The following is a 13,571-nucleotide window of genomic DNA, read 5'->3' as shown; positions in this document are numbered from 1 at the left end:
TCAGTTTCCTCATATGTCCAATGAAGACAATCATATATACCTTAAGAGTAGTTGTGAAGAGTCAGCGATATAATGGCTATAAAGCTCTCAGCGTTGCCTGGCACAACCTATAACTCAATAACAAAACAAGATATCTAATTTTCAAATGACAAAACGGCCTGGGCAACATGGTGAAACACCATCTATACAAAACAACAACAACAACAACAAATCAGCTGGGTCACACCTGCAGTCACAGCTACTCAGGAGGTTGAGGTGGAAGCATCGTTTGAGACTGGGAGGTCAAGACTGCAGTGAGCCAAGATGGCACCACTGCACTTCAGGCTGAGAGACAGAGTGAGACCCTGTCTCAAAAAAAAAAAAAAAAGCCGGGGGTGGTGGCTCATGCTTGTAATCCCAGCACTTTGGGAGGCTGAGGCAGGCAGATCACGAGGTCAGGAGTTTGAGACAAGCCTGCAATATGGTGAAAACCCATTTCTACTGAAAAATACAAAAATTACCCAGGCGTGGTGGCACATGCCTGTAGTACCAGCTACTCAGGAGGCTGAGGCAGAAGAATCGCTTGAACCTGGGAGGCGGAGGTTGTCGTGAGCTGAGATTATGTCACTGCCCTCCAGTTTGGGCGACAGAGTGCGACTCCATCTCAAAAAAAAAAAAAAAGATGAAAGACTGGAATAGACATTTCACCAAAGAAGATACATGAGACTCTAATAGGTGTACAAACAGATGTTCAACGTCATTAATTATTAGGGAAATGGAAACTGAAACCACACTAAATACCACTTTCTATTCACTCTAAAGTCTATAATTTTAAAAATAGACAATAGCAAGAGCTGGAGAGGACAATAGCAGAAACTGGAAACTCCTTACATAGTTGGTGAGAATGTCAAATGGTATAGCCACCTAGGAAAACAAGTCAGTAGTTTCTTTAAAAGGTTAAGCAGAGTTGCCAGCAGCAATTTCCACTCCTAGTTATCTGGCCAAGAGAAACGAAAGCATATGTCCACACAAAGACATCTGTTCATAACAGCATTATGAATAATAGCCACACACTTGGAACAATCCAAATGTCCATCACACAGTGACTGGCTACACAAGGTGTGGTAATTCATATAGTGGAATATTATTCAGCAACAAAAAAGGGCAAACTACTGATACATACTATCACATGGATGGACCTCAAAAAGATTTTGCCAAGTGAAATAAGCCAGAAATTCATTTACATAGAACTTCTAGGAAATGCAAATCTGTAAAACAGATACCAGATTAGTGTTTGCCTGGGGCAGGTGGGTGAGACTGGAAATTCCAAGAGGACACGAGGCCATTTTGGGGCTGATGAAAATCTTCTAAAACTGGCTTTTAGTTATGTTTGCACAACCCTATAAATTTACAAAAAGTCACTGAATTAAACACTAAGGCAACTTTTACAGCATATAAATTATACTTCCACATAACACTTTGAAAATTGTTACAAAGATTGTATGGCAACTCAACGAAATTGTGTGATATGTTAAGTAAAAACTAAAAAGGAAAAATCCATAAGTATTTAAAATACAAAGTACATAAATGATTACAACCATGAATGAATCAGAATAAAAATGAGGGCTGGGTACAATGGCTCATGCCTGTAATCCCAGTACCTCGGGAGGCTAAGGCAGGAGGATCACTTGAAGCCAGGAGTTCAAGACCAGTCTGAGCAACAAAGTGAAACCCTGTCTCTACAAAAAAAAATTTTTTTAATGTAGTCAGCCATGATGTCTCACATCTGTAATTTCAGTACTTTGAGAGGCTGAGGCAAGAGGGAGGATTGCTTGAGTCTTGAAGTTTAAGACTGCAGTGAGTCATGATCGAGCATTCCAGACTGGGCAACAGGGCAAGACCTTGTCTCTTAAAACAAAAAAGAAGAGTAAAAATGAAAGAACTATGGAGCAATAAAAGTTGCCATATCAGTAAACTGGAAGATTTTTTTTTTTTGGTCTTTTAACAAAATGTGAATTTTGTTTTGTTTTGTTTTTAAAATAGAGACGGGGTCTCACTATGTTGCCCAGGCTGGAGTGCAGTGGCTATTCACAGGTGCGATCCCACTACTGATCAGCACAGGAGTTTTGACTTGCTGTTCCGACCTGGGCCAGTTCACCCCTCCTTAGGCAACCTGGTGGTTCCCTGCTCCTGGGAGGTCAGCATATTGATGCCGAACTTAGTGCGGACACTGGCTTGGCAGAGCGCACTGCAGCCCAGAACTCCTGGGCTCAAGCAATCCTCCCACCTCAGCCTCCCGAGTAGCTGGGACTACAGGCACGCTCCACCACGCCCAGCTAATCATTTTTGTTATATTAAAAATGTTAAGCTGAGGCAGATTTTCTTTTGTGTTTTCTGTCTTCTAGCTTGAAGTGAGAGGAGGAGGAGATAACAGTGCATCCTTGTTTTTGAGTTTTTCCTTCTACATCGCTAGAGAGCTTTACAGACATTAGCTCATTAATCCCCAGCAATCCTTGAAGCAGGCAGAGAATAATATCAATTTCCCACCTTGCTTATTCTGGTTCATTTAAAGGCATTTTAAAAATGTATTATGAGGGTTTTATATGAAGGAGTTATAATCATATTTTATGTATATAAATTGTCATATATATATATATATATATATATACCAAAAGAGATGGATTACACTTTACCTCCTCTGAACTATGTTATTTCTCCTCCACTCCTATTGCCTTCTTAACCCTTCTGAACTAAAGCTGAGGGGTCATGTTACCTTAGCCTCCAAACAACAAAAAAACAAACGCCAAGCTTGCTAAGTGTTTCTGATGGACTGAAATGGGAATTTCTCTTTTTGTGCTATCCTTAAGTTAGAAATGAATGTTTGGGCAGCAGCTTATCCAGCTGGTTAATGGCATTTCACTTGCCTTTGCTTAGGGTCTACTTTCTCTCCATCACAAACAGGCAAAATCCCAAATTGCGTTACAAGACAAATGATTCCTAAATAACAAATTCTGAAGAATGTCCTCATCACACATGCATTCCACTTGTGCTCTCCCCTTGACTACAATGCCTGTCCTATCTTATCTGCCAAATGACCTTTCTTGATCTTTTCAGACCTAGCATCTTTTATAACCATTTACCTTTTTCTCCTTTACTTTCCTTTGGGTACTCCCCGCCCACATCACAGAGCATCTTCCCTCCTGTACTCTCATGATTCAGACTTCTATTTTCATCCGTATCACCCATGCTGTAAAATACATGGACCTATGTGCTTATCTCCTCCTTTTAGATGTGAGTTCACTGAAGAAGAGTTGATGTCATCATCGTCTTTGAATCCCAGCACATCCTGATGAGGATGATGAGTACACAAGTTTGCTAGGGCTGCTGTAACAAACACAGCAGACTGGGTGGCTTAAACAGCAAATTAATTTTTTCACAGTTCAGGAAACTAAAAGTTCAAGACCAGAACATTGGCAGGACTGATTTCATTCTGAGGCCCCTCCCCTTTGCTCATAGATGGCAGTCTTTCCCATGTGTTCTTCACATGGGCTTCCATCTGTGTGTGTCTGTGTCCTCATCTCCTCTTCTTATGTGGACATCAGTCAGACTGGATTAGGATCCACCTACTCGACTGTATTTTACCTTAATTACCTCGTTAAAGGCCCTCTCTCCAAATCTCCAAATACAGGCACATTCTGAGGTAGTGGGATGAGGACTTCCACATATGGAAGTAATTTGGAAGGGAGGGGGCACAATTCAGCCCATCACAAAGGTAATGAAGATGATTAGATAAGTTACCATTTATTGAGTGCTTGCTAGAAGATAAAAGAGGCAAGTGGAAAGTCAAATGCCCAGTCAAATTCTGGACATTTGACTTTCCATTTGCTATCTCTTTTAGTCTCCAATAACCATAGTTCTGATCAATAATACTGTCATTTTTGGCTTATAGATAAAGGAAAAAAAAAAACAAGGCTTACAGAGGTGAAGTCATTTATCTAAGGTCACAGAGCTGATGTGTAGTGAAAATGGCATTCAACCTAGGAATACAGCTAACAAAGGATGTACAAGACCTCTTCAAGGAGAACTGACACAAACAGATAGGAGAATAGTCCATGCACATGGCTGGGAAGAATGAATATCATGAAAATGGCCATACTGCCCAAAGAAATTTATAGATTCAACACTATCCCCATCAAGCTACCAATGACCTTCTTCACAGAACTGGATAAAACCACTTTAAACTTCATATGGAACCAAAACAGAGCCCACATAGCCAAAACAATCCTAAGCAAAAAGAACAAAGCTGGAGGCAACATGCTGCCTGACTTCAAACTATACTACAAGGCCACAGTAATGAAAACAGCATGGTACTGGTAGCAAAACAGAGACATAGACCAATGGAACAGAACAGAGGCCTCAGAAGCAATACCACACATCTACAACCTCTGATCTTTGACAAATCTGACAAAAACAAGCAACGGGGAAAGAATTCCCTATTTAATAAATGGTGTTGGGAAAACTGGCTAGCAATGTGCAGAAAGCTGAAACTGGACCACTTCCTGACACCTTACACTAAAATTAACTGCAGATGGATTAAAGATCTAAACATAAGACTGAGCACAATAAAAACCCTAGAAGAAAACCTAGGCAAAACCATTCAGGATATAGGCATAGGAAAGGACTTTATGACTAAAACACCAAAAGCATTGGCAACAAAAGCCGAAATAGACAAATGGGATCTAATTAAACTCCAGAGCTTCTGCACAGCAAAAGAAACAATCATTAGAGTGAACTGGCAACCAACAGAATGGGAAAAAATGTCTGCAATCTACCCATTTGACAAAGGGCTAATATCCAGAACCTACAAAAAACTAAAACAGATTTATAAGAAAAATACAAACCCATTCAAAAGTGGGTGAAGGATATGAACAGACAGTTTTCAAAAGAAGACATATATGAGGCCAATGAACATATGAAAAAATCATCACTGGTCATTAGAGAAATGCAAATCAAAACCACATTGAGATACAGTCTCATGCCAGTTAGAATGGCGATCATTAACAAATCTGGAGACAACAGATGCTGGAGAGGATGTGGAGAAATAGGAACACTTTTACACTGTTGGTGGGAGTGTAAATTAGTGCAACCATTATAGAAGGCAGTGTGGTGACTCCTCAAGGACCTAGAAATAGAAATATAATTTGACTCAGCAATCCCATTACTGGGTGTATACCCAAACAATTATAAATCATTCTATTATAAAGACACATGCACACGTATGTTCATTGTGGTACCGTTCACAATAGCAAAGACTTGGAACCAACCCAAATGTCCATCAACAATTGACTGGATGAAGAAAATGTGGCACATATATACTGTGGAATACTACACAGCCATAAAAAACAATGAGTTCGTGTCCTTCATAAGACATGGATGAATCCGGAAACCACCATTCTCAGAAAATTGGCACAAAAACAGAAAAGAAAACACCACAGGTTCTCATTCATAGGTGGTTGTTGAACAATGAGAACGCGTGGACACAAGGAGGGGAGCATTGCATACTGGGGTCAGTTGCGGGGTGGGGGGGGCTAGGGGAGGGACAGCAGGGGGTGGGTAGCATGGGGAGGGGTAATGTGGGGAGAAATGCCAGATATAGATGATGGGGGGATGGAGGCAGCAAACTACCTTGCCATGTGTGTACCTAGGCAACAATCCTGCATGATCTGCACATGTACTGCAGAACCTAAAGTACAATTTAAAAAAAAAAAGGAGAGAAAATGGGATTCAATCCCAAGCTATTTTGCTTCCAGAGCTATACTCCAAATCACTCTACTCTACTATCTGCCACATAATTGGTACATCATTCATGTTTGAAGAGAGAATCACCAAGAAAATGAATGAAATAGTGAATTACTGCCGTCATGTAACATTTAGATTTGATTGCACCATTCTGAAAACTTACAAAAAATATACGTGTAAAAATTTGATAGATAATTATCCTAAAAGATAACTTTATTCTTGTCTTTTTTTTTTTTTTTGAGTTGGAGTCTCACTCTGTCACTCAGGCTGAAGTGCAGTGGCACAATCTTGGCTTACTGAAAATTTCTGCCTCCTGGATTCAAGCGATTCTTCTGCCTCAGCCTCCTGAATAGCTGGGTTACAGGCACATACCAGCATACCCAGCTAATTTTTTGTAATTTTAGTAGAGACAAGGTTTCACCACATTGACTAGGCTGGTCTTGAACCCCTGACCTCAAGTTATTCACTCACTTCGGCTTCCCAAAGTGCTGGGATTATAGGCATGAGCCATCATGCTCAGCCCTATTCTTGTCTTTTAATACAGGCAGGTTAGAAGGGATTAAAAATTTACAGCTTTTTAAATTCAAAATTTAGCACTTTTTGTTTTAAAAAAATAAATTGAGATTATGCAATAAAAGAACATTAAAGATGGTAGAAGTTTCACAAATCATTTGTTTCAGGCCAGGCACAGTGGTGTACACCTGCAGTCCCAGCTACTCGGGAGGCTAGGGAGGAAGGATTGGTTGAGCCCAGAAGTTCATGGCTATAGTGTGCCATGATCATGTCTATGAACAGCCACTGCTCTCCAGCCTGGGCAACATAGTGAGACTTCATTTCTAAAAATTAAAAAAGAGCATAATAAATTAAAATTTTAAATAAAGAAAAATATATCCGGTTCAAACTCCTTTTACAAATGAGGAAATAAAGGCATAGTGATAGTAGCTGGCTTGCCATTACTGTATTAGACTGGTGACACATTATTAACTATGCATTATGATTCTCATTATGCATCATCACTGGGCTCCCAGGTGTGGAGCAATCAAATTAAGTTTTTCTCTTCCCCAAGATTATTCCAGAGTAGTTGGGGTGTTAGACAAATGAGGAGACGAGAGAAGGGGTTAAACCAGCAGTCCTTCAAAGCAACCCAACAAATTCCTTTTTCCCATTTGCCTTTTTTCCTCATTGCGACTCACCCAAACTAGGGAAAGGAAGACTCTTTCATATGCTAGCTGAGAGGGGTATTCCCTAACACGGTTAAGGAAAGGAAAAGCAAAATTCCCAGGAAGATTAAGTATGTCATGGGCTGGTGACAGGTAACTGACCTGTGTTCATAGCTACACAGCTCTGGGCATCATCTTCTGCCGGGATGCCCGGACCTGCAAGCAGAATCTTGGAAAGTCACAAATAGAGACAGAAAGAAATTATTTAGTCCAACTTCCTCAGATAAGGAAATGAAGTTGTAGGAGGTAAAGTGACTAACTCAGGATTAATCAGCCAATTGGTGAGAATATTGGAGACAACAGTCCTCTTCCACAGATAAATTGGGCAGGTTTTGTAAAGTTTCACTCACATCTAGCACCTCCATAGAGCCAGGCAGTGTTTTCCAATGTGTTCTGCAGACTGCTAATGATCACACAAGAAAAGCAAGGCAACATTTGTGTTTCTTTTAGTAATTATGTATTGGCCAGGCATGGTAGCTCATGCCTGTAATCCCAGAACTTTGGGAGGCCAAGGCAAGAGGATTACTTGAGCCCCCAAGACTTCAAGATCAGCCTGGGCAACATGGTGAAACCCTGTCTCTACAAAAAGTTAAAAAATCAGCCAGGGATGGTGGTGCACGCCTGTAGCTTTAGCTACTCAGGAGGCTGAGGTGGGAGGATTGCTTGAGCCTGGCAGGGCATGGCTGCAGTGATCTGTGATTGTTCCACTGCATTCCTGCCTGTGACAAAGCAAGACCCCTGTTGAAAGACGGAAAGATGGAAAGAAGGAAGGAGGGAAGGAAGAAAAAAAGGAAGGAAGGAAGGAAGGAAGGAAGGAAGGAAGGAAGGAAGGAAGGAAGGAAGGAAGGACGAAAGAAAGAGTGGGTGGGTGAAAGGAAAAGAAGGAAGGAAAAGAGAGAAAGAAAAAGAAAGTAGAAAATAGAAAAGAAAGAAGGCCAGCCAGGTGTGGTAGCTCACACCTGCAATCCCAGAAGGCCAGCCAGGTGTGGTAGCTCACACCTGCAATCCCAGAAGGCCAGCCAGGTGTGGTAGCTCACACCTGCAATCCCAGCACTTCGGGAGGCTGAGGTAGGCAGATTGCTTGAGTCCAGAAGTTTGAGAACAGCCTGGGCAACACGTCAAAACCCCATCTCTACAAAAAAATATAAAAATTAGTTGGGTGTGGTGGCGAGAACTTGTAGTCCAACTACTCGGGAGGCTAAGAGGCTAAGGTGGGAGGATTCCTGAGCCTGGGAGGTCAAGGCTGCGGTGAGCTGAGATCACACCACTGCGCTCCACCTGGTCTCTGTTTTTTCCAGACTCTGTCTTAAAAAAAAAAAAAAAGAAAACAAAAAATTAGTTAATAACAAATTTTATACAAAAATAGTCTAGGTTAAGAAATGGTGAGTTGATTTTTAAAAATACATTCGGTAAATAATATTACAGATACAATGCTATCATCATATTGCAAAAATCATGAAGGAGTAATATGCAAAATATTGAGGTGGGGGACACACTGGATAATTCTCTCTTTTTACAGATTCATTAACAGGTGCATGGAGAGGAGATGGGATTTGCTCATGAAGAGGATGGAAATATTTTCACATACAGTTCAGGGATTTGGCCTTCGTCTGTAGCAACCCTACTCACAAGCACTAGGCCTGCTTTCTGTTTGACAGGTCATGGACTTTCAGTGATTTTAGGGTTGCCGTCAAACAGAACTTTTTCCTCTTTTTGATAAATATTGTCAATACATTGTGAGAACAGCAGTTGTCTTAACATTTGATCAATATACTTACATGTTTGATGCTGAAATAATAAATCAGAAAAGATCCCACTGCAAATGTTCTCATGGTCATCTGTCACTTATCAGATCAAGGTTTTGTTTTGTTTTGTTGTGTTTTTAGAGTCTAGCTCTATCGCCAGGCTGGAGTGCAGAGGCACGATCTCGGCACACTGCAACTTACCCCTCCCAGGTTCAAGCAATTCTCTGACTCAGCCTCAAGTAGCTGGGACTACAGGCATGTGCTACCATGCACGGCTAATTTTTTTGTATTTCAGTAGAGATGGGGCTTCACCATGTTAGCCAGGATGATCTTGATCTCCTGACCTCATGATCTGCCCTCCTTAGCCTCCCAAAGTGCTGGGACTGCAGGCGCGAGCCACCGCGCCAGGCCAGATGCTTTTATCTGAAAATTGGCAGATTGGACAGCCACCAGCCTACACTTGTTCTATAGAGCCGCTGTTCTGACATGTTTACTGCGAACAAATACATTTTGTTTTTATAGGGTGAATAATATCCTGAAAGGGCACCTTAGGCTTCTCATTGCCCAATTTAAGCCAGTCCAACATATCCTCAGCCTTTAATTCCTTTCTTTATTTAAAATGTCTCATTAAGTCCTCAAAATTCACAAAGCTGAGTAATGAATGAAGGTGAGGCTTTTCACGGAGTTTTTCTGTGGCTGTTTTTATTGTTCACAGAGTTCCCACCCTAATGATTTGTATCTGGAACATTTGTAATCCACTAACAGAGGCTTAACCCTCCTTCAGAGGAGATCAAGCATTCATCTTCAGATTTCAAGTGTGTGGGCCCCAAACTCTGGGCCTGGAGTCCTTAGTCCGGCTGCCAGAGGCCCACAGGTAATCCATGAAACCTCCCACTCCTGTAGCATGTAGTAATGTTTTCTCTGAGACACTCTGTCAAAGGAGAATGCAAAAAAAAAAGCTGAAAAGATGTGAGCTCACAGCCATGTGAGTAGTGAGCAAGACAACAGTGAATTACAGACAGTTCCTGGGCTGGCTTTCAAGTCTTCCCAGAGATCAGCATGTCCCAAGGTCCTTCTAAGGCAGTCTATCCTCTCTTGCATTGACTGCAGTTAAGACGTCTTCCTGGTCTTAGAAATACATGCTTCTTCTTACCTCCTGAACCCTCCTTGGTCAAAGGCCATGAGACCGTAGTAACAAAGAATTTGCAAGTGTTCAAACTGAATGCAGGCTGGCAATGAGGGGCACACAGGTAAGTACAGCTCCAAGCTTGATACAGATCTTAGGTGCCTGGTACGCAGCAGGCACTCACCACAATCCCTACTGTCTCGCCCTCACCCAGCCCAGTGCTCTTATTCTGCCCTGGTTCTCTGTACTCTCCGGTTTCACACTAGATATTCTGGCTCCCAAGGTGGAAGTTGCAGTTTTTGTCTGGTTTCTGGTCCTGGCTGACTCTCCTGCTCCAAGCTGCGGCTCCCATCAGGCCTGTGTTCCTGCTCAGCTCTTTTGTTCAACTCCCTTCACTTCTGCTGTCATCTTCTTCCCATCCCATGGCCCAAAGTCCCCCTTTCACCTCTTTACTGGACACAAGGGCTTTTCAGTTAAAACACTTCAGTGCTCACTCAGGAATTCTACATAACACACTTGAAGACCTGGTTGCTTAAAGCTGACATTGCATATCCACCACAGAAGGAAAACTTCCCTATACTCATAAGCCATCTCAGGGCAAGCCATTTCCTTTTTTTTTTTTGAGGCAGAGTCCTGCTCTGTTGCCCAGGATGGAGTGCAGGGCACAATCTCGGCTCACTGCAACCTTCACCTCCAGGTTCAAGTGATTCCCCTGCCTCAGCCTCTCAAGCAGCTGGGACTACAGGTGCCTGCCACCATGCCCAGCTAATTTTTGTATTTTTAGTAAAGACAGGTTTTCACTGTATTTGTCAGGTTGGTCTCAAGCTCCTGACCTCTAATGATCTGCTCACCTCGGCCTCCCAAAGTGCTGGGATTACAGGTCTGAGCCACCGTGCCTGGCCAGGCAAGCCGTTTCCTAAAAAACTGAGGCTGGGGATATAGCTCTTGAAGAGTCTCTCTAAAAACTGTAAGAAAAGGGTGTGAGAAGATATTTTTTAATATAGAAGAATGTATCTTGTGCTATGTTTTTGGTATCATTAAGAAGTCAAAAGCCTCCTAAGAGATTTCCCGTACATTTCCTGACCAGTTCCAAGCTTCTGCTAAGTAGGCAGCAGATCAGGTGAGCTCACCCCTCCAGGCTCAGTTGACTGTCCCTGGTGAGGACACATGGCAGGGATAGCCCATCTGCAGGCCAGGGGCCTGTGATGCAGTCTTGCTCAATGGCTAAGCCAGTCAAACCCTTCTCTCAGGGATTTAGCAAAGACACCCAGAGGGAAGTTAGTTCCAATGGCTGGACCCGGAACATCACACAGATTTGGGTGCTGAACAGCCATGTTGGGCCATGTGTAGACAAATAACCAGAAATATTGAACTGGGAAGAAAGACAATAAAAGAGGCGATGCACAGAGAGCATCTTTGCTGTAAGTAGAAGAGCTGGAAATGTGAAGGAGCGTAGCACAGAGCTCCCTCTATTTCTGCTTTTCCTGAGGCTGGCTTTCTTAGGTTTTCCAGGGCTCCCAGTCATACATGTCCTTCCAATAAACCTTACCCTTTCTGGAACAATTTGAGTGAGTCCCTGTTTCTGATCAAAGCCACAGCAGAATCTCTATGCAGGGCAGTCTTTCTGGACGCTAAGCGTGGTGCCATCAGAGCTCTCTCTAAGGGCAGATTGGTTAGTGACCCCTTCTCAGTATTGGCTTGGACATCAGCCCAGGGGATGCAGCCCTCTTACTAGACACGTCTGATATTTCATGGCCAGGGCCTGGATTCTGCTGCGGGAAGTTCCAACTTCCAGGGACTGGATCCAATACCGAGAGGCTGGTAAGGGGACTACTTAGGAAAGAATCAGCTCCAGCCATTTGTCTACACTCAGGTTACTCTACTTAAAATAGGTCCTGGCAAAAGGAACCTGACTCAGCCAAACTGGGTCTCATGATCCACTCCCGGGGGGGGAGGTCAGGCAGCACAACTTGATTGGTTTTCTCAGCAAGAAAGACTGCCCTCAATGGAAAACGTAATTTCCCCAAAGGAAATCAAACCATTGCTTTCAGAATAAAGGGGAATGGACTCTAGCAAGTAAAACAACAAATGCTCACCACAGGGGTGGAACTGAGATTCAAACTTTCTGTGTGTGTGTGTGTGTGTGTGTGTGTGTGTGTGTGAGAGAGAGAGAGAGAGAGAGAGAGAGAGAGAGAGAGAGAGAGACTCGCTCTGTTGCCCAGGCTGGAGCACAATGGCACGATCTTGGCTTACTGCAACCTCCACCTCCGGAATTCAAGCACTTCTCCTGCCTCAGCCTCCTGAGTAGATGGGACTATAGGTGACCACCAAAATGCCTGGCTAATTTTTTTGTATTTTTAGTAGAGACAGGGTTTTTCCGTGTTGGTCAGGCTTGTCTTAAACTCCCAACCTCAGGTGATCTGCCCGCCTCAGCCCCCTGAAGTGCTGGGATTACAGGTGTGGGCCACCGTGCCCAGCCTCAAACAGTCTCTGTAGGACTTGCCAATCAAATTAGTAACAAACATGTCTTTATCCAGAAACAAAATCTGTCTCCCTCCAATGTTGCCTTATTGGTCCTGGTTTTCCGGCTTGGAGTCCCACGTCACCAGCCTATTCTTCCTGCCCTCTGACTGTCCTTCAGTTACATGAAGGCAGTTAGCATACTCTTTCTCCTTAATCTCCCAACCCTGGTCTCAAGTGCTAGCTTCAAACATTCCTGGTCCCTTAAACTCTTTCTCATGAAACACGGTTTGAGTTAGCTTCTTCACTCTGGTTGTTCTCTTTAAAACCAGCTTCAGATTTTTAATTTTCCCACTTAAAATGCAGTGACCAGAGGAACCCAGGAACAAAACTTCAGGTATGTTTTGTCCTAAGCAGAGTAGAGCAGAGCATCTCAGAATCTTAAGACCTTAAAGACCAAATGGTCATTTGTTTCCATGCCCTGCCTGAGTGCTGATGGCTCTAGTTCTGTGTCTTAGCATTGCCATTTGTTAGCTGTGTGACCTCAGGTAAGTTATCTAACCTCTGCAAGGGCGTTTCTTTACCTGTTACCTGTAATCATAGTACGTATTTATGGTCACTGTGCTAGTTAACTGAGACAATGTCATGCAGAGTGTGGGCACAGTGTGTAGCCCACAGCAGGCCCTCAATATGCTTATTACTATTACCAGTTATTATTATTCCCCCCCTTTTTTTTGAGACAGAGTCTTGCTCTGTTGCCCAGGCTAGAGTACAGCGGTGCAATCTCAGCTCACTGCAACCTCCACTTCCCAGGTTCAAGCAATTTTCCTGTGTCAGCCTCCCAGGTAGCTGGAATTATAGGCACACATCACAACATCAGGCTAATTTTTGTATTTTTAGTAGAGATGGGGTTTCACCATGTTGATCAGGTCTTGAACTCCTGACTTCGTGATCCACCTGCCTCGGCCTCGGCCTCCAAAGTGCTGGGATGACAGGCATGAGCCTCAGTGCCCAGCCTATTATTCCTTTATAAAATTCACCCCAAGTAAGTGGCTATCCAGCCTGTCCGTAACCACTGAAAGAAGATCAGCCAGAGGAGGCATGTCTGTCCTTTAGAGTTTGCACGAAGGCACACAAGGGATGAAGAAGTCAAAGAACACACTGTTTGGGATTTATCTACACTCTGAGAAGGAAATATTATCTGGGAAATTACAGCGGGACTTTGCGGGAAGATGTGGAATG

The sequence above is a fragment of the Callithrix jacchus genome, chromosome 16, assembly GCF_049354715.1.
Source record: "Callithrix jacchus isolate 240 chromosome 16, calJac240_pri, whole genome shotgun sequence".
Lineage (NCBI taxonomy): Eukaryota > Metazoa > Chordata > Mammalia > Primates > Cebidae > Callithrix > Callithrix jacchus.
This window is presented reverse-complemented; position numbering follows the sequence as displayed.